Genomic DNA, 23,464 nt, shown 5'->3' with positions numbered 1-23,464 from the left:
GGTTCGGCCCCCAGTGGACCCTTCCCCCCAAAGCCCCCCCCCCCCCCCTCCCAGGAACGTCTCATACCAAACAAGTGTAACCCCAATGATGTTTGCTTGGTAGAGTAATTACGGTGTACGAGCACGTGGAGACAGTGTTTGCGCAGGAATCCCTGACATAGTGTAACTGAGGCGGAATACAGAGAACCATGCCGTTTTTTCTCAAATATTGCATTTTTGAGTTGTGCCACTGTTCTTTCTGATGTGCGATATAATCAAATCAACGATAAGGATAACGATGATTTTATGTTCTAGATCGGCGGCTCATTGAAAAAGTTACTGGAAGAAAATGAAGACGGGGTTCAATGCTGAAGAAGACAGCTTGTGGGTCATCAGTGAAATGGGTTTTCTTATAAAAAGATATAGGTGATACTAATGATTCAGAAATGAGAGTTCGCGCCGGCCGGTGTGGCCGTACGGTTCTAGGCACTTCAGTCTGGAAGCGCGTTACCGCTACGGTCGCAGGTTCGAATCCTGTCTCGGGCATGGATGTGTGTGATGTCCTTAGGTTAGTTAGGTTTAAGTAGCTCTAAGTTCTAGGGGACTGATGACCTCAGATGTTAAGTCTCATAGTGCTCAGAGCCGTTTGAACCATTTTTTTGAGGTTCGCAATATTTGAATTACGGGGACCACGCCAGAAGGAGACTATCTAGTTAATCAGAAGATGTGAGTACCTCTAACATTTTTGGAGTTGTGCAGGATGGGCGAGAACAGAGTAGTCAGCTCATTGAGGTGGAGGGGAAGAAGCTGTGACTTTAGCATTTCTATTGTGTAGAGGAAATACAGAGGTGGGGACAGGACACAAAAATAAAAGAAAATTCAGTCTTTTTATCTTATCCATTATAAAATGATAACTGGAAGCCTATGATTTTTAAATTCCATAATTTGATTCCAGAATCAAATTATTTACTGCTACCAGCTAAAAATTTATTTATTTCGCTTGTCTTAGCAACTAAAAGTTTTTGAAAATAGATTCTAATTTCAATTACGTTTCTACTACTATGTTAAGGCATCTAAAATGTGATGACTGCTGAGTTTTAGCTGCTACAATGTTCTCGTTACACCTCTGTAATGAAAACATATAAAAAGTAATCATTAATTAATTTTCTTGTCCTAAATATATTGAAAATCTGAAAGCAACTTACTGAAATTTGACTGCCTTGTTATCCACAAACTCACTCATGCTGATCACCACTCAGGCATTGCTTGCCTGTGTATTCCAAAAATAGAAACATAAACAAATTAGACACAAAGTTAAAACGTATACCGCAGAATCAGAAAAATTAACAAATGAGTGACAGAGATATTATATATATCGTCAGCAGACAAGATGCGTTACTTTAACAGTACAAGAAACATGTCTGAAAACATGAAAAATGTTATTTGGTAACCTATCAATTACGTAATCTCTTCTTTCTATATACTACACTTTGAACACACTATCGAAACACCTGAATAAATTTCTTTCTTTATTTTCTTTGTCTTATTTTAAATGGCTTTGCACAATGGCCTACACAAATAAATATAAAATGAAGGAAACATGTGGCAAGATTCAGTTTGAGTTACGTCATATAGAAACTTAAGAACTGTACACTTTGTTATCAGATATATGAAAAAATTTCCACTTGAGACAAGAATTCAAGATCAACGTTAAGTATTTAGAATAGTTTCTTTTTTGTATGTCAGTGTATCTCAATGTCTTCCAAAACATCAATTTCAATAGGTGTATCTAATTCCTGGAGTTCTTTCAACTTTTTTTTCATGTGGTTTTCATGTGTTTTGTGTGTGTGTGTGTGTGTGTGTGTGTGTGTGTGTGTGTGTGTGTGCACTTGTTGCTGGTTATGAGGGTCTCGTGCATCCACAAATTAAATAAAAATGATTAAATCGGTTAGTTGGAAGCGTTAGATACATACATAGGCATTGTTAAAAATATGAAGACATGGCAGCAAAAGCCAAATATGGAAGTCGCTCAGTGGGTCACTTTAGCTGTTTCGACAGAAGCCTTAAATTCAACGAAACTGCAAAAATGACATATATAAGTTAGTGAAAACGCTATGATAAATAGCGGTCGTTCTGTTGCGAAAAATGTTCTCAACAGTCAAAGGGTAGCATTTGCACTCATGGACTGTCTCTAACAGTATGTGAGACTGGTTTGTTTCTGGTTTGTCAATACCAGGTGGTTATAATGAAAATGCAGTTACTCATAGAGGTCCAGTGCGGGCTGTAATTATCGTATAACAGCGAAATTATGCGTTAATGTGGGACAGATTTACACTGGAAAAAGTTAATACCAGACTGATGACCTCAGAAGTTAAGTCGCATAGTTCTCAGAGCCAAGTTAATACCAGTTTTGGCCACCATGTGGAAATCTTGCTCTGCGAATGCAAGAAAGAGGTACAGAAATGTTTCCATACGTAATGGCTTAAAACGAGACGTGAGGAGAAAAGGTCAAACAACTGAGAATGGCTTAATGTTGATATTCATTGTTAACTGCCGCTTAAACAATTAGTTCAATATGAGCACCTGAGACGTCGACAGACAGCGCCAGATTTGCACCTGGCAACCAAGATTGAAAATATTTTTTTCCAAGGTAAATCTGTTTCAATTTAACACATTACCATATTTACCAACATTCACTGCACTTTAATTATAGCCAACCGGTGTATTCATTATACACATGTCTTTGTCTTCTTGTATGCAAATGAACTCTTTATGAGCAATAATAGGTATGTGTGAGAGTTTCTGTGTGAAAGACTACTCAAAATTTTTTATACAGAAATACGTTTTGTGGAATGAAAAGTGTATATACGTATATCAACATGTCTATTCATACTATACTTCAAAACCATGTATCCACTACTGGAAACAATAAGTTATTTTTCGATTAGATATAGTTTTGTAAACATATTCAAATGTGCCAATTTGTAATATAACAACTTCGTCTAACCAGGACCAGAATTAACCTAAATTTGGAAAACAATGATGTAGTCTGTCAATGCCCCGATGACGCGAAATAGATAGTGCATTGAAATAAGATCACGATTTGTGACTGAAGGCGATTGTTCTCATTTTAAGGAAAAAATATTTTTACATTCCCAATATCTGTAGGACAGTTGACGACTGTAAGAATAAATTTACACATTTTTTGTCCTGTATTACAGTGAATTTACCGGAATGATGCAGCTGAGGCTCAAGATGTATCGCGTTTGAGATCCCATATACCAGTAAACAAAAATACACGTATTCGACAACTGGAATTATCTTCCTAACCCTCAGTTGGTAACATCCATCTCTTAGGCGGGTATAAAAGCTCTCAATGTATTGTTGACAGACGTGCATTGTTACTTGGATCTGATATTTCAGCTATGCTTCATTCCTGAGTTGAACTTGCTACTATGTGGACGTCATTGTCTCTTTTCCACGATAGTATTGTTTTACTCGCACACAAACGTCAGTCACATCGTCTCACAGGCGGATATTACTGTAGAGGTAAGATTTTTACTCCGTATGACATACGGATATTACTCTAAACGAGTATTGTTTTTGTTATACTCTATTTTTCAAATATCTCATTACTCGTAGATGACTACTAGAGGAGGGATACCCTGTGTGTCACAAAGAAGCAAAAGAATGGTGCATATGGCTTTAGAGCAGTTTAAAGAAACCGATGGTGATTATCATTCAGACGATTCTTATATTCCTGAGGAAGATCACATATCAGACTCATACCATGACAGTGATTCTGAAATGGATGTGAATGATATTCTCTGCACGTCCGAGAATGAACAAGATGGTGTTGACTCTCTTCAGAGCAGGGAAAATGATAACACCAAAACTGCCATAATTTATCATGACCAGATGAACTATTTCTTTGCATGTATATCAAGATATTTGAGAAAACACATCTCAAGTTATGAAACTATTCCATTTGAAAAAGAAATATTAAATTTTGGGAATTTTGCAAAAGAATAATATCCTTTATAAACTATTTTATGTAAAAACAGGTACTTAATTTTATAATTTTTTCGTATTGTATTGCAAAATGTGATTGAAAAACAGTAAAAATGTTATACTACTGGCCATTAAAATTGCTACACCTCGCAGATGACGTGCTACACACGCGAAATTGAACCGACAGGAAGAAGATGCTGTGATATGCAAATGATTAGCTTTTCAGAGCATTCACACAAGATTGGCGCCCGTGGCGACACCTACAACGTGCTGACATGAGGAAAGTTTACAACCGATTTCTCATACACAAACAGCAGTTGACCGGCGTTACCTGGTGAAACGTTGTTGTGATGCCTCGTGTAAGGAGGAGAAATGCGTACCATCACGTTTCAGATTTTGATAAAGGTCGGATTGAAGCCTATCGCGATTGCGGTTTATCGTATCGCGACATTGCTGCTCGCGTTGGTCGAGATCCAATCGCTGTTAGCAGAATATGGAATCGGTGGGTTCAGGAGGGTAATACGGAACGCCGTGCAGGATCCCAGTGGCCTCGTATCACTAGCAGTCGAGATGACAAGCATCTTATCCGCATGGCTGTAACGAATCGTGCAGCCACGTCTCGATCCCTGAGTCAACAGATGGGGACGTTTGCAAGACAACAACCATCTGCACGAACAGTTCGACGACGTTTGTAGCAGCATGGACTATCAGCTCGGAGACCATGGCTGCGGTTACCCTTGACGCTGCGTCACTGACAGGAGCGCCTGCGATGGTGTACTGAACGACGAACCTGGGTGCACGAATGGCAATACGTCATTTTTTCGGATAAATCCAGGTTCTTTTTACAGCATCATGATGGTCGCATCGGTGTTTGGCGACATCACGGTGAACGCACATTGGAAGCGTGTATTCGTCATCGCCATACTGGCGTTATCACCCGGCGTGATGGTATGGGGTGCCATTGGTTACACGTCTCGGTCACCTCTTGTTCTCTTGTTCGCATTGACGGCACTTTGAACAGTGGACGTTACATTTCAGATGTGTTACGACCCGTGGCTCTACCCTTCATTCGATCCCTGTGAAATCCTACATTTCAGCAGGATAATGCACGACCGCATGTTGCAGGTCCTGTACGGGCCTTTCTGGATGCAGAAAATGTTCGACTGCTGCCCTGGCCAGCACATTCTCCAGATCTCTCACCAACTGAGAACGTCTGGTCAATGGCGGCCGAGCAACTGGCTCGTCACAATACGCCAGTCACTACTGATGAACTGTGGTATCGTGTTGAAGCTGCATGGGCAGCTGTACCTGTACACGTCATTCAAGCTCTGTGTGACTCAATGCCCAGGCGTATCAACGCCGTTATTACGGCCAGAGGTGGTTGTTCTGGGTACTGATTTCTCAGGATCTATGCACCAAAATTGCGTGAAAATGTAATCACATGTCAGTTCTAGTATAGTATATTTGTCCAATGAATACCTGTTTATCATCTGCATTTCTTCTTGGTGTAGCAATTTTAATGGCCAGTAGTGTAGTATTAACTTTTGATCAGGGTTTTAAATTGTTATTTATTTTCGGTATTCACTACAGTGGAATTTTTTTGAAAAATCTGGTCATTTTAGTCTCCCAGACAGATGTTACCTTAAACGCCATTTTTTTCACATGTTACCAACTAAGAGTTAAACACGTCGCATGTAAGTTAAAGAAACAGTAATAAGGACTTGCAGCAGCAAGTACTTTGATTTACAAAATGAAATCAAATCGCGCTTGTTCCGGGGTAAAACAGTGCAAATCGATAACGACAGTAGATTTGGCAACGTTGTAGAGTTTGTTCTAGCGGTAATGTCTGTGATTGGTAAGAGTCGTATTGTTGTTGACGTCGTGGGGCGCGAGAGACGGAGGGAGGGAGAGGGAGAGGGAGAGAGACAGAGAGAGAGAGAGAGAGCAAGCGCTTGACGTGCGTGACCGAGGAGTGGGAGAGGGAGGGTGGGGGTACTGGAGGGGGGGTAGCAGGTGAGCGCAGGACGAGTTTGGTGGCTGCAGGAGGCTCGCGCGCGCCGCAGTGAAATCTGTTAGTCTGTGCTCTGGCCAACTATGCCACGACAGTGCTAGTGCCCTCGCTCCGCTGTCCGCTGCTAGCTGCGCAACCACCGGCGGAACCGAGAGGTAACTTCGCAGCCTGCACTCTCTTTTCTGCCGCCTCCGCTCCTTGTCCTCCCTGCATACTCTTTTTATTAACAACTATCAACTTTTTCTTTCGGTAGTTTCGCTATTTCCTTATTCTTGTCGCAGTTAAAAGGCTGCGTTTCTGTTATCTGACATGTTTATGACAATACAAAACATACACAGCATCGGAGAGTGAAAGCTACATCGTTTCTGTCAGCCATTACTTCTCTAGAATTTCGTTAATACATATTATTGTTTATGTTGTCTTTTCTCTGTCGCCTACTGTTATATGCAATCGGTCTTATAATTTTCCTGCATAGCTATATACTGGTTTAAAACGATTGTATTAAGACTTTCCAGCGGAAAAGTCTTGCTAAAGTCGACATAACGTTGACACTCTTTATGTTTACATACCAATATTAATTATAACGTTACAAGACTAGAGTGTTTGAGGAAGAGGGTGTAGTATTTTCCTGGAGAGGTCCCTGCGCTCTTAGAAGGCGACAGCAGTGTGGAAAATATGTTTGTGGTCGCATCAGGTTGCAAAACGATGTCAAGTAACACTGTTGCCTCCAAACTCTGGTGTTTTTTCGTCTTATTTCATTAAATAGACAGACTACTCCATGGCTCCTATAAACTCTAACAAAAAACTGATTTTCCTTGTACACAACGTGTCTTTGTCTTTTTTTCCTTATAAACAGTCGCTCGAGTCTCACTTTATTAATTCCCAAAGAGATCTTCAAGATAAATATAGCACTACTGGAATATTTACGTTTAAGTTTAGAAACCAAAACATCAGATTTATTTCTTACGTCATATTATGACGAGTAACGTTTAATTCTAGTTGTGTTTGTAACAGTTGCACCCGAAGTAAAACGTACATGTGGTTTGAAATAGCTTTACTTGACTATTCAGCACAGAGCTTTACTAGCAGACTCGGTGGTAGCTGCTAGGTCAGCCCGTCAGATTGCTAACCGAAAGTGCGTGGGTTCTATTCCACTCCGGGCTAGAGATTTTAATCTTCTCGGGACTGGGTGTTGCGTTCTCTTTATATTTGTGTTACTGTAACTGACAAGAAGATAGTCTCCAATACACTGTCGTATCCCCTTTCCATTACTGAGATGGCTTAAAGGTCACGAACCGCAAGTCAATAAATGGAAATAATAATGAAAAGTAGTATGTGTTAGTCCGCCCCTGTAGCTGAGTGGTCAGCGCGGCGATCTGTCATGTCAAGGGGCCCGGGTTCGATTCCCGGCTGGGTCGGAGATCTTTCCGGTCAGGGACTGGGTGTTGTGTTGTCCTCATTATCATTTCATCATCATCAGTGGAAGGCAACGGGAAACAAGCACTGGAATCACTTCCCTAGACGCTCATGCGGTGGACCTCTCTGACGAGGCTTCCCCCATGCAAGACCTGCCGTAAGGAAGAACGCAAAGTTAAGTATGTGTTACGCATGTACAGGTACAAATTGTTATGCAATGTATAATATAATTTACTTCGGAAAAGTTCACAATTTTCCGACCTTCATCTTATTTGGAAAAATACTTGTGCTCATCATCGATTTTAACCATATGTCATTTTACTTTCTAAAGGCCCAATAACTTAAAAAAGAATATGAATAAGAACAGAATAAGATCTGTGACTTGCAAGATTCTTGCTCCTGATTCCTCGGCATTGCTCTGTGTATTGTCTGTCGACTGACTGACCCTGAGCGCTGTTCTTAATAAGCAGCCTTCACTAAGAGGTAAACTAAACTGTCCAGGTACTCTGTTGCGGTACTACATCCATATTCCACTTTCTGTGGAACTTCATGCGTTATCCATCCTCTCCCGCCTGAATTTTAACGAACTTCCTCTCCCCAACGCTGAAACCCGATCCTAGATACACTCCTCTTTCCATACCTAGTCACAATGCTCCACCTCACATCTTCCCTCCATTTTCCTCCTCCCTCTCTCTGTCTTCCTCCATCTCGCTGACTTGTAGTCGGTACCTACGGTCCCACAGGGTCCCATATTCATAGCACCATTAACACAATCATTAGACTCTCCAGCCAAAGGTTACATAAATTTAAAATATATATATATATATATATAATTTATGTAACCTTTGGCTGGAGAGCGGTTTTATCCGCTGCCAGCCCCTCCCTTCGTGGGTACTGAAATGACAATGAAGGGAAAAAGGCGAAACTACGGCTTTGTCTCCATCCTACGAGCAGCTTGCTAAAGGTAGAGGAGTTTTAATAGTGTAATGAATACGAATAAACATATTACTTACTAACTGAAAGTACCAGATCAGTTTTGTCAAGGAAGCGCACGAAGATGGGTTCCATCAAATCATCTCGAATAACTGGCTTCTTACAATTATGACGGGAGAGAAGTGATTGCTACTTATTTGTGATACGTTTGATAGTGCTGAGGAAATGAAAATTATTCACCGAATGCGACACTGATGCCAGTTCTTTAACGCCGAATATAAATTACACGAGTTTGAGGTCAGTGCTAATTACAGGTAGGAGGGTCGTGAAATATGACTTGTGAGAGGTACAGCGCTCTAGCTGTGAGCAGAAGAAACTGGAGCAATCTCACTGAGAGTGGGCTATCTGTGTCGGCGGCGGTGCTCGTGAGGTATTACTGGACCAAAGGCTCTCACGACTACGGCATAACCTGAATGCACGCCGTTTACCTTGCGCTGACTTTTGCTTTCTAATACCTGCCAGGACGCCTTTTTGTAGCAAGCCTAGCGTATCGAAGTAGGTGTACAGCATGCTGAACGCGGTTCTCTCCAACCAGCAATTGTGATCAACTCTACTGAAAGCCTCGTCACTTAACCCTAAAGTCGTTCAAATCGTAGAGGAGTTAAGTTTATAATCCTTAAGGAAATAAAGGCATTCCAGTAATATACAAACCTTGTTAAAATGTTTGAGTCCAATACCACCAAACGAGTCCTATCAGCTACTCTTCCTGACTGCTATGCGTTGCTTGTGCCACGATATTACTGTTGTACTCAGTTTCCGTCAAATTCTTGCGGATGTACACTGTTTACGGGAATTCTTACGTAGTTTTTTTCCTGGCCTGCGTCAGACATCTAGTTGAAAGTATATACCTATTAAATGGGATGCCACAATCACGGTGCCTGTACGACACAGATGTCGCAGATTTCATAAACTTCGATGTTTGGCACGGAACCCGTGATCAGTAGAAACAGTTTCGTATCTGGCTTTAAAATATACCTCAAGCGGAATCTAACATTTAAAGTTTACGATCACTCTGCAAATTTGTTTCCTCGCTTTTCTCCGCCAGAAAAAAATTACGTTAAAGCACAAGGCTTCATCAAGTTACTCAATTTCTCTTACGTGGTCAGTTTTTAAGTACAACAGTAGTGGTAGTGAGTAAAAAGAATGAACCATGGTATTGCAAAAAAAAAAAAAACACAAACAAAGTGTGTTTAATGGTTTGGCTCGTGGGCTTTAAAGTCGATGCATATAATTTATAAATAAATTAAGCAATTAAAAATAAATATTCAGTTCCACTACGTTTAACATACAATGCTTCGATGTCATGAACACCTGTACAAAGCAACCCGTCATCATAAAAATTCTCTCCCTCATTTGTCAGGGTTAACATGCACTGCACGACATTCACTTTCTTCGTGAAGACTCCGACAAGAGGAACCATCGGATTTTCATTAATACAGCCCGAATTATTTGGATTGGAGTGAGTATTCTATTAAATCAGTGCATAAATTAATACTGCGTAGCATTCAACGTATGAAACTGACATAATGTCTTTTCTGCGGAGGATGACGTTCGAAATCAAGCCAGCTTTTGCGGACTTGGCGGAGTTAACACGTGAATTTAATTATGCATCATTTCCGCAATACTAGAAATAAAATATATTGCAGTTGAAAGACATGGATTGTCGAAGTCTGGTTTCTAGCTCTCGGCGTACACGACTAGCGCACGTAGAGGATATGTTGCAATTACCGATGTCGACGTGACGTTAAAACCTAATCTTACCTTTCTCGCAATTATCAGAAAAATAGTAGTGTGATATCGAAACTTCTTTAAATGCTCTGTGTAGGTCATAAGCACAGACAGGATGCTGCAAAAGGGACACTAGGTGTTTGAGATGGTGTCAATGTGGATTGTTTCTGTAAAAATGTTTCTACAATATTTTGCGTATTCTTCGAGACCTATGGGGGCACAGTTGATTTCTGTTATGCATGAAATAAATCTTACAGAGATTACATGTAAACAGCTTATTGCAGAAACTATCGATCCAAAAATAACTTATTAAGTTGTTTGGAAAGTTACAAACATAACTTGGCTGTTTTAAATGTCTTTTTACGTTCTGTTCACCACAGTTTAACGCGTCCGTGTTTGGCGATTTCGGAATTTTTCCTGTATGTAAGGGGAATCGTAATTCGGGCGACGTAAACTATAATTATGTAGACTTCGCTTGTCAAGCGTCACTGACTTTAAAGAAACGTGATAGATAATGGAGGATCTTTTAACTTTTGTAACAAAAAAGACGTTCATAGCAAGGCCGGCCTACTGTTCGACATATGGCAGATTTAGCTGGCATATCACCTCACAGCTGACATGTCTCCGTTATGGAAACAGAAAAGGAGGCTCTAATATTAATAGGTAACATTCTCTTCGCAAACAGCCTATATACATTGTCATTTCAAGACAGTGTTGTTAACTCTGTCATTCTTCTCCAGCTAACGACAGGTTGCAATTTAAGTACAATTCTGATTCGCGTGTGCTTACTCATATTTTCCGAATTTTCCAAAAGGTAACGGTACATGCAAAATGCATTCGCCTGCAGCTCTAATTTTCATAAACTCCACACGTGCTTATACAAATTGTTTAATTCGATGTTATGCTTGATACCACCTCCTCAATATCAACTGTCAGTGCTGAAACCCGTATAAACGAAGAAAAGCATTAGCCCGAAGATAGGTTTGAACACCACAATGTCCTCTTAGGGATGGCCATATTAGTGGCTGTATGTCATTGCATTCTAACTACCTAAGAGCTGATTATAGGACGACCGTAAGTTTAACCTGTTAACGCTGAAGATAGCCAGTGTGGCCTCACTTACGGTGTCGCTCACGCGAGTGAGCTCCGGCCTGCACCGAAATAATTCACTGAAGAGCCAAAGAAACTGGTACCTGTCCAATATAGTGTAGGACCCCCGCGAGCACGCAAAAGTGCCGCAGCACGACGTGACATGGACTCGACTAATGTCTGAAGCAGTGCTGAAGGGAACTGACACCATGGATCCTGCAGGGCTGTCCATTAATCCGTAAGAGTACGAGGGGTTGAAGATGTATTCTGAACAGCACGTTGCAAGGCATCCCAGATTTGCTCAATAATGTTCGTGTCTGGGGCGTTTGGTGACCAGGGGAAGTGTTTCAACTCAAAAGAGTGTTGCCGGAGTCACACTGTAGCAACTCTGGGCGTGTAAGGTGTCCTATTGTCCAGCTGGAATTGCCCAAGTCCGTCGGAATGCACAATGGACTTGAATGGATGCGGGTGATCAGACAGGATGCTTACGGATGTGTCACCTGTCAGAGGCGTATCTAGATGTACCAGGGGTTCTACATCACACCAACTGCACACACCCCACACCATTACAGAGCCTCCGCCAGCTAGAACATCCCCTGCTGACATGCAGGGTCATTGTATTGATGAAGTTTTCTCCATACACGTACACGTCCATTCGCTCGATACAACTTGAAACGAGACTCTTCCGACCAGGCAACAGGTTTCCAGACATCAGCAGTCCAATGTCGACGTTGACGGGTCCAGGTGAGGCGTAAAGCTTAGTGACGTGCTGTCATCAAGGGTACACGAGTGGGTCGACGGCTCAGAAAGCCCATATCGATGATGTTTCGTTGAATCATTCGCCCTCTGACACTTGTTGCTGGCCCAGCATTTAAATCTGCAACAATTTGCGGAAGGGTTGCACTTCTGTCACGATGAACAATTCAGTCGTCGTTGGTTCCGTTCTTGCAGGATCTTTTTCGTGCCACAGCGATGTCGTAGATATGGTGTTTTACCAGATGCCTGATATTCACGCTACACTCTTGAGATGGTCGACCAGGAAAATTCCCACTTCATCGCTACCTCGGAAATGCTGTGTCCCATCGCTCGGGCGCCGACTGTAACACCGCGTTCAAACTCACTTAAATCTCGATAGCCTACCATTGTAGCAACAGTAACCGATCTAACAACTGCGCCAGACGCTTGCTGTCTTATATAGGCGTTGCGTACCGCAGCGCCGTATTCTGCCTGTTTACATATCTCTGTATTTGAACACGCATGCCTATACCAGTTTCTTTGATGGTTTAGTGTATTTCTCGTGGTGAGTCCACACTTTCGTGGGTCCTCCATATGACGGACCTCGTAGCGAGAGAATGCTGTCATTGGTCTGTCATAGAACAGGGTACACGCATAAAAGGATACAGTAGATTACAGTACTGCAGACTTTTTCTACATCTACATCCATACTCCGCAAGCCACTGACGGTGTATGGCGGAGGGTACTTTGAGTACCTCTATCGGTTCTTCCTCCTATTCCAGTTTCGTATTGTTCGTGGGAAGAAAGATTGTCGGTATGCCTCTGTGTGGGCTCTAATCTCTCTGATTTTATTCTCATGGTCTCTTCGCGAGATATACGTAGGAGGGAGCAATATACTGCTTGACTCCTCGGTGAAGGTATGTTCTCGAAACTTCAACAAAAGCCCGTACCGAGCTACTGAGCGTCTCTCCTGCAGAGTCTTCCACTGGAGTTTATCCATCATCTCCGTAAATTACTAAATGATCCTGTAACGAAGCGCGCTGCTCACCGTTGGATCTTCTCTATCTCTTCTATCAGCCCTATCTGGTACGGATCCCACACTGGTGAGCAATATTCAGGCAGTGGGCGTACAAGTGTACTGTAACCTACTTCCTTTGTTTTCGGATTGCATTTCCTTAGGATTCTTCCAATGAATCTCAGTCTGACATCTGTTTTACCGACTATCAACTTTATATGATCATTCCATTTTAAATCTCCCCTAATGCCTACTCCCAGATAATTTATGGAATTAACTGCTTCCAGTTGCTGACCTGCTATATTGTAGCTAAATGATAAATGATCTATGTATTCCAGCACATTACACTTGTCTACATTGAGATTCAATTGCCATTCCCTGCACCATGCGTCAATTCGCTGCAGATCCTCCTGCATTTCAGTACAATTTTCCATTGTTACAACCTCTCGATATACTACAGCATCATCCGCAAAAAGCCTCAGTGAACTTCCGATGTCATCCACAAGGTCATTTATGTATATTGTGAATAGCAACGGTCCTACGACACTCCCCTGCGGCACACCTGAAATCACTCTTACTTAGGAAGACTTCTCTCCATTGAGAATGACATGCTGCGTTCTGTTATCTAGAAACTCTTCAATCCAATCACACAATTGGTCCGATAGTCCATATGCTCTTACTTTGTTCATTAAACGACTGTGGGGAACTGTATCAAACGCCTTACGGATGTCAAGAAACACGGCATCTACCTGGGAACCCATGTCAGGTCTACAAAATGTCTCGAGCAATTTTCCTTTGCCTTTAGAGGTCCCCTCTGCTATTAAGCAGCGGTGTGCGCTGAGGCTCGCTAGCGGAATGAAGTAGCGGCTGCGCTGCAGACTGTTGGTCGAGGGCGGCAGGCTTAGCCCAGCCACGCCCGCCACGAAAGGCCAGCCGCCTCAGCGCTGCCTGGTCACGTCGGTCTGCGCTCTTACTCGCGCTATGACCACACGCCTGCTGCGCCGCTTGCCGCTTGCCTTCACCGTTGCCACCTGCTTTCGCTGGGGCCCTTCTGAAAGTTACTGCCACGTTCCTTCCTGGCTACTAACAATGACACTCTGAGCAGATTCCGATCAGAGTTGCAAAATAACCGTGGGCTGACGTAGACCATCATAACATATGTAGGTGTAGCAGGATATAAGATGAACATCGACAAAAGCAAAACGAGGATAATGGAATGTAGTCAAATTAAATTAGGTGATGCTGAGGGAATTAGATTAGGAAATGAGACACTTAAAGCAGTAAAGGAGTTTTGCTATTTGGGGAGCAAAATACCTGATGATGGTCGAAGTAGAGAGGATATAAAATGTAGACTGGCAATGGCAAGGAAACCGTTTCTGAAGAAGAGAAATTTGTTAACATAGAGTATAGATTTAGGTGTCAGGAAGTCGTTTCTGAAAGTATTTGTATGGAGTGTAGCCATGTATGGAAGTGAAGCATGGACGATAAATAGTTTGGACAAGAAGAGAATAGAAACTTTCGAAATGTGGTGCTACAGAAGAATTCTGGGGATTAGATGGGTAGATCACATAGCTAATGAGGAGGTATTGAGTAGAATTGGGGAGAAGAGGAGTTTGTGGCACAACTTGACAAGAAGAAGGGACCGGTTGGTAGGATATGTTCTGAGGCATCAAGGGATTACAAATTTAGCAGTGGAGGGCAGCGTGGAGGGTAAAAATCGTAGAGGGAGACCAAGAGATGAATACACTAAGCAGATTCAGAAGGATGAAGGTTGCAGTAAGTACTGGGAGATGAAGAAGGTTGCACAGGATAGGGTAGCATGGAGAGCTGCATCAAACCAGTCTCAGGACTGAAGACCACAACAACAACACACTACGGTAATTTTCCTGATAACTTTGGTCGGTTTAAGTCGTACCCGCGTTACCTGTACGTTATGATTGTTGCATATCTCTCGGGCGTTACCTTATAACGATCGCTCTCTTTACGTATACGATCAGTGTCTCACTAGATTCCCCTAAAAACAGGAAGTGGTGAAGCGTCTAGAAACTGAATGAGGGTGTACAAAGGGCCGGGTAACCTACAGAACATTCCTCTTCTGCGTAATTATCCTTCTGTCTGTTACTTAAAAGGAAACAGTATTTATAGCAAAATTGTAATTGTCAATGGTTAATTCAGGTTTTATCCGAAAATTGTTGATTTGTAATGTGAAACAGAGGGATGTTGTAGCAAAAATAAGGAAAACAATACAGATTTATCATACAGGGCAATTTCCTCAACAACAAGGTCAAATAAAAAAAAGGAACTCAAAATAACAATATATCAAAAATCGCTTCAGTACTTTGCTGAACTAATATAAAACAAGTTTCTGTTATCCATAAACAACTCTCGCATTTATCAATAATAACAGAAGACTTGCCTTTGATCGTGGTGGAGAACGTTCCATTGATTACAAAATAACAACATAAATTGTAATTTCATCAAAAGTAATTGCTTTGGTTACATTACTTATAGAATGCAGTTTATGTTCTGTAAGGATATGAAATACACGAAGGACTAACACTGAATGATGTGCGGTTCTAATTATGAAAAAAAAATAAAAAAAAGAGAGAGAGGAGCCATCGGCTACCACTTTCTCTCTCACACAGTCATTTATGTTTCTTTCCCAACAATTTCTACCCATACTACCAGGACCCTACCATTTGCTACGTCATTTATGTAGTGTACAGAAACTACCGAACCGTAGTTTTGGTACAGCGGAACTCTAGTTCCGATCAATTGTTACGTGTCAGCAATGTGTCTCTTGCGATTTATTCGTGGTTTTCCACGGGTTTCGTATATTGCTGGGTCGGTTCCGAACCTGATTTCCTCTTTTTTACGCTGAATATATTCATAAATATACCATTACTTGCTCTGATGTTCTTTTCTGGGCAGGAAGTATAAGGTGTGTGTGTGTGTGTGTGTGTGTGTGTGTGTGTGTGTGTGTGTGTGTGTGTAAGTAATGCAGTTTCTCACACTAACCTGGCAGATGGCTGATTATGAATCTCTACCCCTTTCCGATACAGCACTTTTAGGGTATCACATCAGGCAAAATGCAGTTGACCAGCTTTCCAGTTTTTTCTAGGTGGTTTCACTCCTGTTACTTCAGAATCACTGGCTTCGTTCACTATGCTGTAAAAATACGTTATACTTAAAAACAAGTACAAACAGATATGGCGATCGATTTCGCTGTAATTTCTTACAGAACATGCTTCTCCCTGAATTTAGTGAACTGGCGTATTTTCCTTGCTCTTCAACAATGTTATTTCGACGGCTACTATTTAACCTGTTGTTGGAAACAAGGTCAAAGATAAGCCATACTCCAGAATTTCAATCATCGTTGATAGATGTTGCATGACGATAACACAATTTTCATTTTATTAATGCCCTCTTGATGATGATCAGAGGATTACTTTCCAGCCACCTGGCAGCGACATTTAATACTTACCGATATCATCGGACTGCGATTATAGATACAATATACTGATTAGAATATCGGCTATACGGTTCTTGGGGATATTTTAATTCAATATTCATCGACTCCATTCATGGAAAAGTAACTACGTAGATTTTCCCTGCCTATTAACTGACGATACTCTTCTCGGGTCTGCAGCCAGATCATACAATTCTCTGAACACATTTCTGTGGATCAAATATGCAAATCTCGCCGGAGAGATTAGCATACAGTATTCTCACCTATAAATGGTGGCCAGGTGGACCACGGAAATATTGTGCTCAGATGACTGCATGAATGGCTGCAGACCCGAGAAAATTGTTACCACGGAAAAGTAATTGTTGTCCACTACTACTCTTTTCTGACGAAGTCTTCCGTGAATTGTGAATGCTGTCATCTCCTCTCCTATTGATTGTCTCACTTCACCCACCTAATACACTGGCAGGCTTCGATATCCTTACTCTAATCAACCGCGTGCAGACCATCCGGTCTCCTTCAAATAAAAAATCTACTCTCTATTACATAGCATATTGTAAATAAAGATCGTTAAGATATTCGCAGCGCACGAATGAATAACGTTGTCTCCTCACGAACATGCTGTGTTGTGGAACATAAGAGTTACCATTGCTTGATTGCTGTCTCTGCATTACATAACATATTCATAAAGCACTGCATGTTTCATAGAAAGGCAAGGCCAGCCTGTTTCTTAATTCCATAAAGTCTGGTCCTAAAATGATATATTCTATAGAAATGTTCACTTTCTAATCTATACGCAAACTAGGTTACATTGAGAAAAGCACTCTCTCAGTATTGTCTATCACATTTATTGCAACGGCTACGGATATAAGCTTCTATAATATTAAGTATAACAATGCGTGACGTTTTAGCGTACGTACTAAGGAACAGAGCCTGAAGATTGATGAAGAATAGCCGTGTTACGAACAGTCGCCATTTTATGCTCGAGTGGTTTATTTTTTAGTAACATTGTAGACACAAATTAGCAAATTATTCTTGCTAGAAAAGGCAAGAAAATTTAGGTTTGTGTGTTATGGTTTCATATAGATCATACTTTGAAAACTATTTACATTCGATCTTGTGGTAGTTTCCATTTTCAAGTTTTATTATCAACATATTTAACTATCATTCCACTCAGTTTTGAATTGGAATTTATACATACAGAGTTCTCTCGGATTTACCTTCAACTATGCATAATTTCAGTGTCGGAAGATGCTGAATTTCCCAAGGATTAATTTTATCAGGGAAACGTCATTATAATGCTTTTAATCTCTGTATCAATTTAGAACGAAAAGTCATCATTTCAGACCCTTTTATCGTAGAAATCGATTTAGATTTTCCACTACTTTACTGCATTTCTCAAAATTCTTTCCTTGTCTTTTAGAACAGCTGCTTAGTTTGTCGTAATAACTGTCATTTAAAATGTCATTACCCAACCATATAAGTGGGAAATAATTATGTACAATGCTTCCTCTGATAATGATTAAAGGACAGAGGCAGACATTGTCATGTGTTGGCGATTTTTGTAATGTGTAAGTCTGATAGAAATCTCCCTCTGAAAACCACAGGGAGGCAGAGGAGCACCAGTTAAGAATGATTGTATTTTGAAACGCGTTAATTAATATTCAAATATTTAACTTTAAGAAAACGTACATAGATTAAATTCTTAATCGTTTGATTGACTTAAATACAGAGACTTTATGAACCACTGCAAAAATTGTATTGCCATATGTTTCTATAACTTGTGTACCATAGAACTATTGTTTTCGTTAGTCACGAATTTCTCGTTACTAACTCAACACCTGTTTGTAATTTTTTGTCCTATAATACAGACTAATAGTCTGAAAGCCAAGTCGAACGTAAATAAATGTTCAATGGAACACTGACTGCAGAAATTTTTTAATTACAGTCCTAGGCCACTGCTAGATGGTTGAATGTATTCTCTCATGATACAGCTTGTATGTTATCACGATATCTTAACATACGGAAAAAAGATTGATAATTCAGTTTCTTTGGACGATATTGTACTACGTTTTATTCAGCACATGCAGTTATCTAAGACATGAGAAGATATACTTCGGCTGAAATGTGACGCACGATTTTAAATCCCCAATTTTATGCTGTTGTTAAATTTTTTTCCAGCTTGAATAAGTTCATTTTTCTTTTTAATCGCATGCAACTCATACATGATAAACTAGGACTGTAATAACTGTAAGAAAGTGGCATAAGCACTCATAGAAGTGCAGTTCCAACTGCGAGTAACAATATACGACACGACTGAGTCTTGCTAATTGATCCATATTAAAGTATATGGAATTTAGTGACTGGAGCAGTCCAACCTAAGGCACTTCGACAATGCGCAATAAAAAGTATCACTTTTTCAAAACCCCTGTAATTCTCTCACCTTCCGAAGCATAACTTTGAAATATGGCTCAAAGGAGCCAACAGTCTTTCTCGGTAATACTGCAAAACTGTGGCGCCCTGTGACGTCGCCCTCAGGCTCAGCGGCGCTTCAAACAGCAAAGTGTCGACACATGCGAAACGAAGACTACAGTTCAGACGTTAATGTGAGGTGTAAAGTGGATTAATTGTGTCATGTTGGCGACAAATTTCAAAACAACTTTGGTCAACGGCGTCCTCGACGCGCTGAGTGGCCGCGCGGTTTGAGGCGCTATGTCACGGATTGCGCGGCCACTCCCGCCGGAGGTTCGAGTCCTCACTCGGGCCTGTGTGTGTGTGTGTGTGTGTGTGTGTGTGTGTGTGTGTGTGTGTGTGTGTGTTGTCCTTCGCATAAGTTAGGTTAAGTTAGTTTAAGTAGCGTGTAAGTCTAGAGACCGATGACCTCAGCAGTTTGGTCCCTTAGGAATTCACACACATTTGAACACTTTGAACAGCGTTGTGGACGTGTCACTCAATGGGAAGGTCGTCACACTCACAATTACCCCCATTTAACCCATGCTTTTGACGCCTCTGTGCTGGATTTAAAAACCGCGACAACCATCGTTGAAATCACGCGGTTTCCTTATGGATGACCGAGGAAAATTTTTCAAACTCACCGCCGTTTAAAGTCGATACTAAAAGCCCTTAGGAAGTGGCATAGAGGGCGTCAATTAAACCACCCCTTCCCTTGGGGGTGTTGATTCCCACACATCTCGCGTCGAAAACGACAGTTCGCCGTGCCGCCCGCATCTCGTGGTCGTGCGGTAGCGTTCTCGCTTCCCACTCCCGGGTTCCCGGGTTCGATTCCCGGCGGGGTCAGGGATTTTCTCTGCTTCGTGATGGCTGGGTGTTGTGTGCTGTCCTTAGGTTAGTTAGGTTTAAGTAGTTCTAAGTTCTAGGGGACTTATGACCACAGCAGTTGAGTCCCATAGTGCTCAGAGCCATTTGAACCATTTGAACCAGTTCGCCGTGCGTTGAGCAATAGGACGACTTTCTTCACAACGTTCGACACTTTTGGCAACCGCCAGACGATTGAATCCTACTCTAAGGACATCGTGGGGCAGCAACCACATTGTACGTGATCTGACCACTTTGAAGTGTAGTGTGACCGCAAATTTGGCTCTTGTATAGAGGGTGAAACGACTAGGGACCGTTTAAAAGAATTCTACGAAATTTGTAGGTGATCTGAGCAGCTAAGAGTGTTTATGCTTTTTCAGCCCTCCTATTTCGCGTCTTCTTTTTTTGTGGTAAGTGCCTAAGAGACCAAACTGCTGAGGTCATCGGTCCCTAGGCTTACACACTACGTAATATAACTTACACTAAGGACAACACACACACCCATTCCCGAGGGAGGACTCGAACCTCCGATGGGGGCAGCCGCGCGAACCGTGGCAAGGCGTCGGAGACTGCGTTGCTACCATGCGCGGCTTCGCGTCTTCCTATTGCGTGATCACTGAGGGGTGTAACGTTGATACATGCGTGAATAAATCGGCATAGGGTCCTCTAAGGGCTCCCAATCCAGCAACACCCTCCGTGCCACCCACGCACCTTTGTTGCGCACTTAGAAATGTACTTGCCACAAACTTGAGGTCCATTAGCTGAGGGGTGCCTCACGGCGGCTCCAGCGCCTGAGAGCAGGCAACTCCTTCGACATCTCTTAGGTGGAGTTTTGCTGGGAAGCCCTTACAAATTCTCCATACAGTCCCGATTTCCTCCCATGAGTCTCTTCAAACAGCAATGGCTTAGTTTGGATTGTACCATGCAATAAATTCCATGTACTTTAACGTAGGTAAGTTTGAAAAACTCAGTCGTGATGTATTTTGTTACACGAAGCTACACTGGTACGACGAGTGGCTCTATACTTAAATCATTTGGTGGACAGACTGGGCAGCAACCTTCGGTTGTTTGGTCATGGAGCTGTGGTGTACGGTAAGACGCAGAAGTTGAGTGACTGTAGGAAGAAGCAAGACGATTTAGACAAAGTTTATAATTGGTATGATGGACGGCAGCTAGCTCTAAATGTGGAAAAATGTAAGTTAATGCGGATGAGTAGGAAGAACAAACTTGTAACGCTCGGATACTGCTTTACTTGACGCAGTCAAGTCGTTTAAATATCTGGGCCTCACGTTCCAAAGCGATATGAAATGGAGAGAGAATGTGAGAACTGTGGTAGGAAAGGCGAATGGTCGACTTCGGCTTACTGGAAGAATTTAAGAAGCGGTTCATCTGTAAAGGAAACCGCATATAGGACACTGGTGTGACCTGTTCTTGAGTACTGCTCGAGTGTTTGAGATCCGTACCAGGTCGGATGCACTTAAGACATTGCAGCAATTCAGAAGCAGGTTACTAGATTTGTTACCAGTAGGTTCGAACAACACGCAAGTGTTACGGAGATGCCTCGAGAATTCAAATAGGAATCCCTGAAGGGAAAGCGACGTTCTTTGCGAGAAAGACTATTGAGAAATTTATGGAACCGGCATTTGAAGGTGACTGCCGAACGATTGTACTGCCGCCAACATGCATTGCACGTAACGGCCACGAAGATAAGATACGAGAAATTAGGGCTCATACGGAGTCATATAGATAGTCGTTTTTCCTTCGTTCTATTCGAGAGTAGAATAGAAATGGAAATGACCAGTAGTGGTGCAGGGTACCCTCCGACACGTACCGTACGGTAGCTTGCGGAGTAGCTATGTAGATGTAGATCTAAGTAGGTGTTGTGGTCCAGTCTCTTACCACAGCGGCAGTTTGCTCGGTTGCACTTTCCACATCGACCATAGATCATGTAGGATCTAAATGATGTTAAGAAGAAGACCAGTTGAACATCGATGTTCATCCGCCTGTTTCTTGGTAATAGAGGTACACTGTAGAACATAATCCATGACGTCTCGGGATTATGCAGTGTTGAAAGATATGTCTTTCAGTCTTACGACTGCAATACGAAATGGCAACAGTTATCTGAATAGCAGTATAATAACAGGAATCGTAATGAAAGGTAATACTAGTCTGTAACACCCCCTCCCCCCTCTCATCGCCCACCAGTTTACGTAAAACTGATCCACATATAAATACATAATACGCAAGCCACCGTATGATGTGTGACGTACGGATCGCTGGACGGAGTGGCCGAGCGGTTCTAGGCGCTACAGTCTGGAACCGCGCGGCCGCTACGGTCGCAGGTTCGAATCCTGCCTCGGGCATGGATGTGTGTGATGTCCTTAGGTTAGTTAGGTTTAAGTAGTTCTAAGTTTTAGGGGACTGATGACCTCAGAAGTTAAGTCCCAAGTGCTCAGAGCCATTTGAACCATTTTTTTGACGGACGGATCCCTGTAACACTAGTATAGAGCGAGGAGGAAACGACTGTCTATATGCCTCAGGACGAGCCCTAATTTCTCTTATGTTATATTTGTGGTCCTTACACAAAATGTACCTTGGCAGAGGTAGAATCGTTCTGCTGTCATCTTCAAATGTCGGCTCTCTAAATTTTATTCAACAATATTCCTTGAAAAGAACGTCGTCTTCCCAGTCGGACCACGAAGCAGCCCTTAATAATCTCGTGTTGATCGAACCTACTGGTAACAAATCTAGCTGCCCGCCTCTGAATTGCTTCCCTGTCTTCGTTTAATCCGACCTGGTGGAAACACTCTGCAGTAGTCAACAATGAGTCGCACTTGTATTCTACGCGAGGCCTCCTTTACAGAGGAACCATACTTTCCTAAAATTCTCCCAATAAACTGATGTCAACAAATCGCCTTTTCTATTATTGTGCTTATATGCTCGTTCCATTTCATATCGCTTCGCGACTTACACCTAAATGTTGTCTAGGGGTACACTACTGTATTTGAACATTTAAAGCATCGTCAACAAAAAGCCAGTGTTGCCCGTCAGATCGTTTACGTACACACAGAATCCTATCACACTTCCCTGGGGCACTCTTGGCGATACGCTTGACTTTGATGAACACTCGCCGTCGGGGACCACGTACTGGGTTCTGTTATTTAAGAAGTCTTGGGGTTTCTCACATATATGGACACATATTCCATATGATCGTACATTCGTTAACATCCTGCAGTGGGCCACCGTGTCAAGCACTAAGGGGCCCTTGCCGTAGACTGGTCTCTGTAAAACCGAATTGGGGTTCCATCCCGACGTGGCGATGTATTTGTTTCCATCTCTTTCAGTCGCTTCTCTACGCCAGCGATACCTATTACTGCGCTGCCGCGCGGGGTAGCCGCGTGGTTTAAGGCATCTTGTCACGGTTCGCACGGCTAACCCGTCGGCTGTTCGAGTCCTCCATCGAGCATGGGTGTGTGTGTGTGTGTGTGTGTGTGTGTGTGTGTGTGTGTGTGTGTGTGTGTGTGTGTCGTCCTTAGCGTAAGTTAGTTTAAGTTAGATTAAGTAGTGTGTAAGCTTAGGGACCGAAGACCTCAGCAGTTTGGTCCCATTAAGACCTTACTACAAATTTCCAAGTTATTACTGCGCTCGCCGTACGGGAGTCTGTTCTCTGGTCAAAAGACGGTACGTTTTTACGATTTCTTAAGCT

At 42.2% G+C, this 23,464-nt stretch overlaps 1 protein-coding gene across 1 annotated transcript in view; it reads left to right on the top strand.

The window, feature by feature from the left end:
* Positions 1-6,036: 6,036 nt before the first annotated feature.
* LOC124721856 (proteoglycan 4-like) overlaps positions 6,037-23,464 on the top strand; it is a 321,571-nt gene continuing 304,143 nt past the window's right edge. The window contains exon 1 of the mRNA XM_047246990.1: positions 6,037-6,156. The gene's annotated coding sequence lies outside the window, so the exon portion shown is untranslated. The remainder of the gene's footprint in view (positions 6,157-23,464) is intronic.

Source organism: Schistocerca piceifrons, chromosome X (genome assembly GCF_021461385.2).
Source record: "Schistocerca piceifrons isolate TAMUIC-IGC-003096 chromosome X, iqSchPice1.1, whole genome shotgun sequence".
Lineage (NCBI taxonomy): Eukaryota > Metazoa > Arthropoda > Insecta > Orthoptera > Acrididae > Schistocerca > Schistocerca piceifrons.
This window is presented reverse-complemented; position numbering and strand designations above follow the sequence as displayed.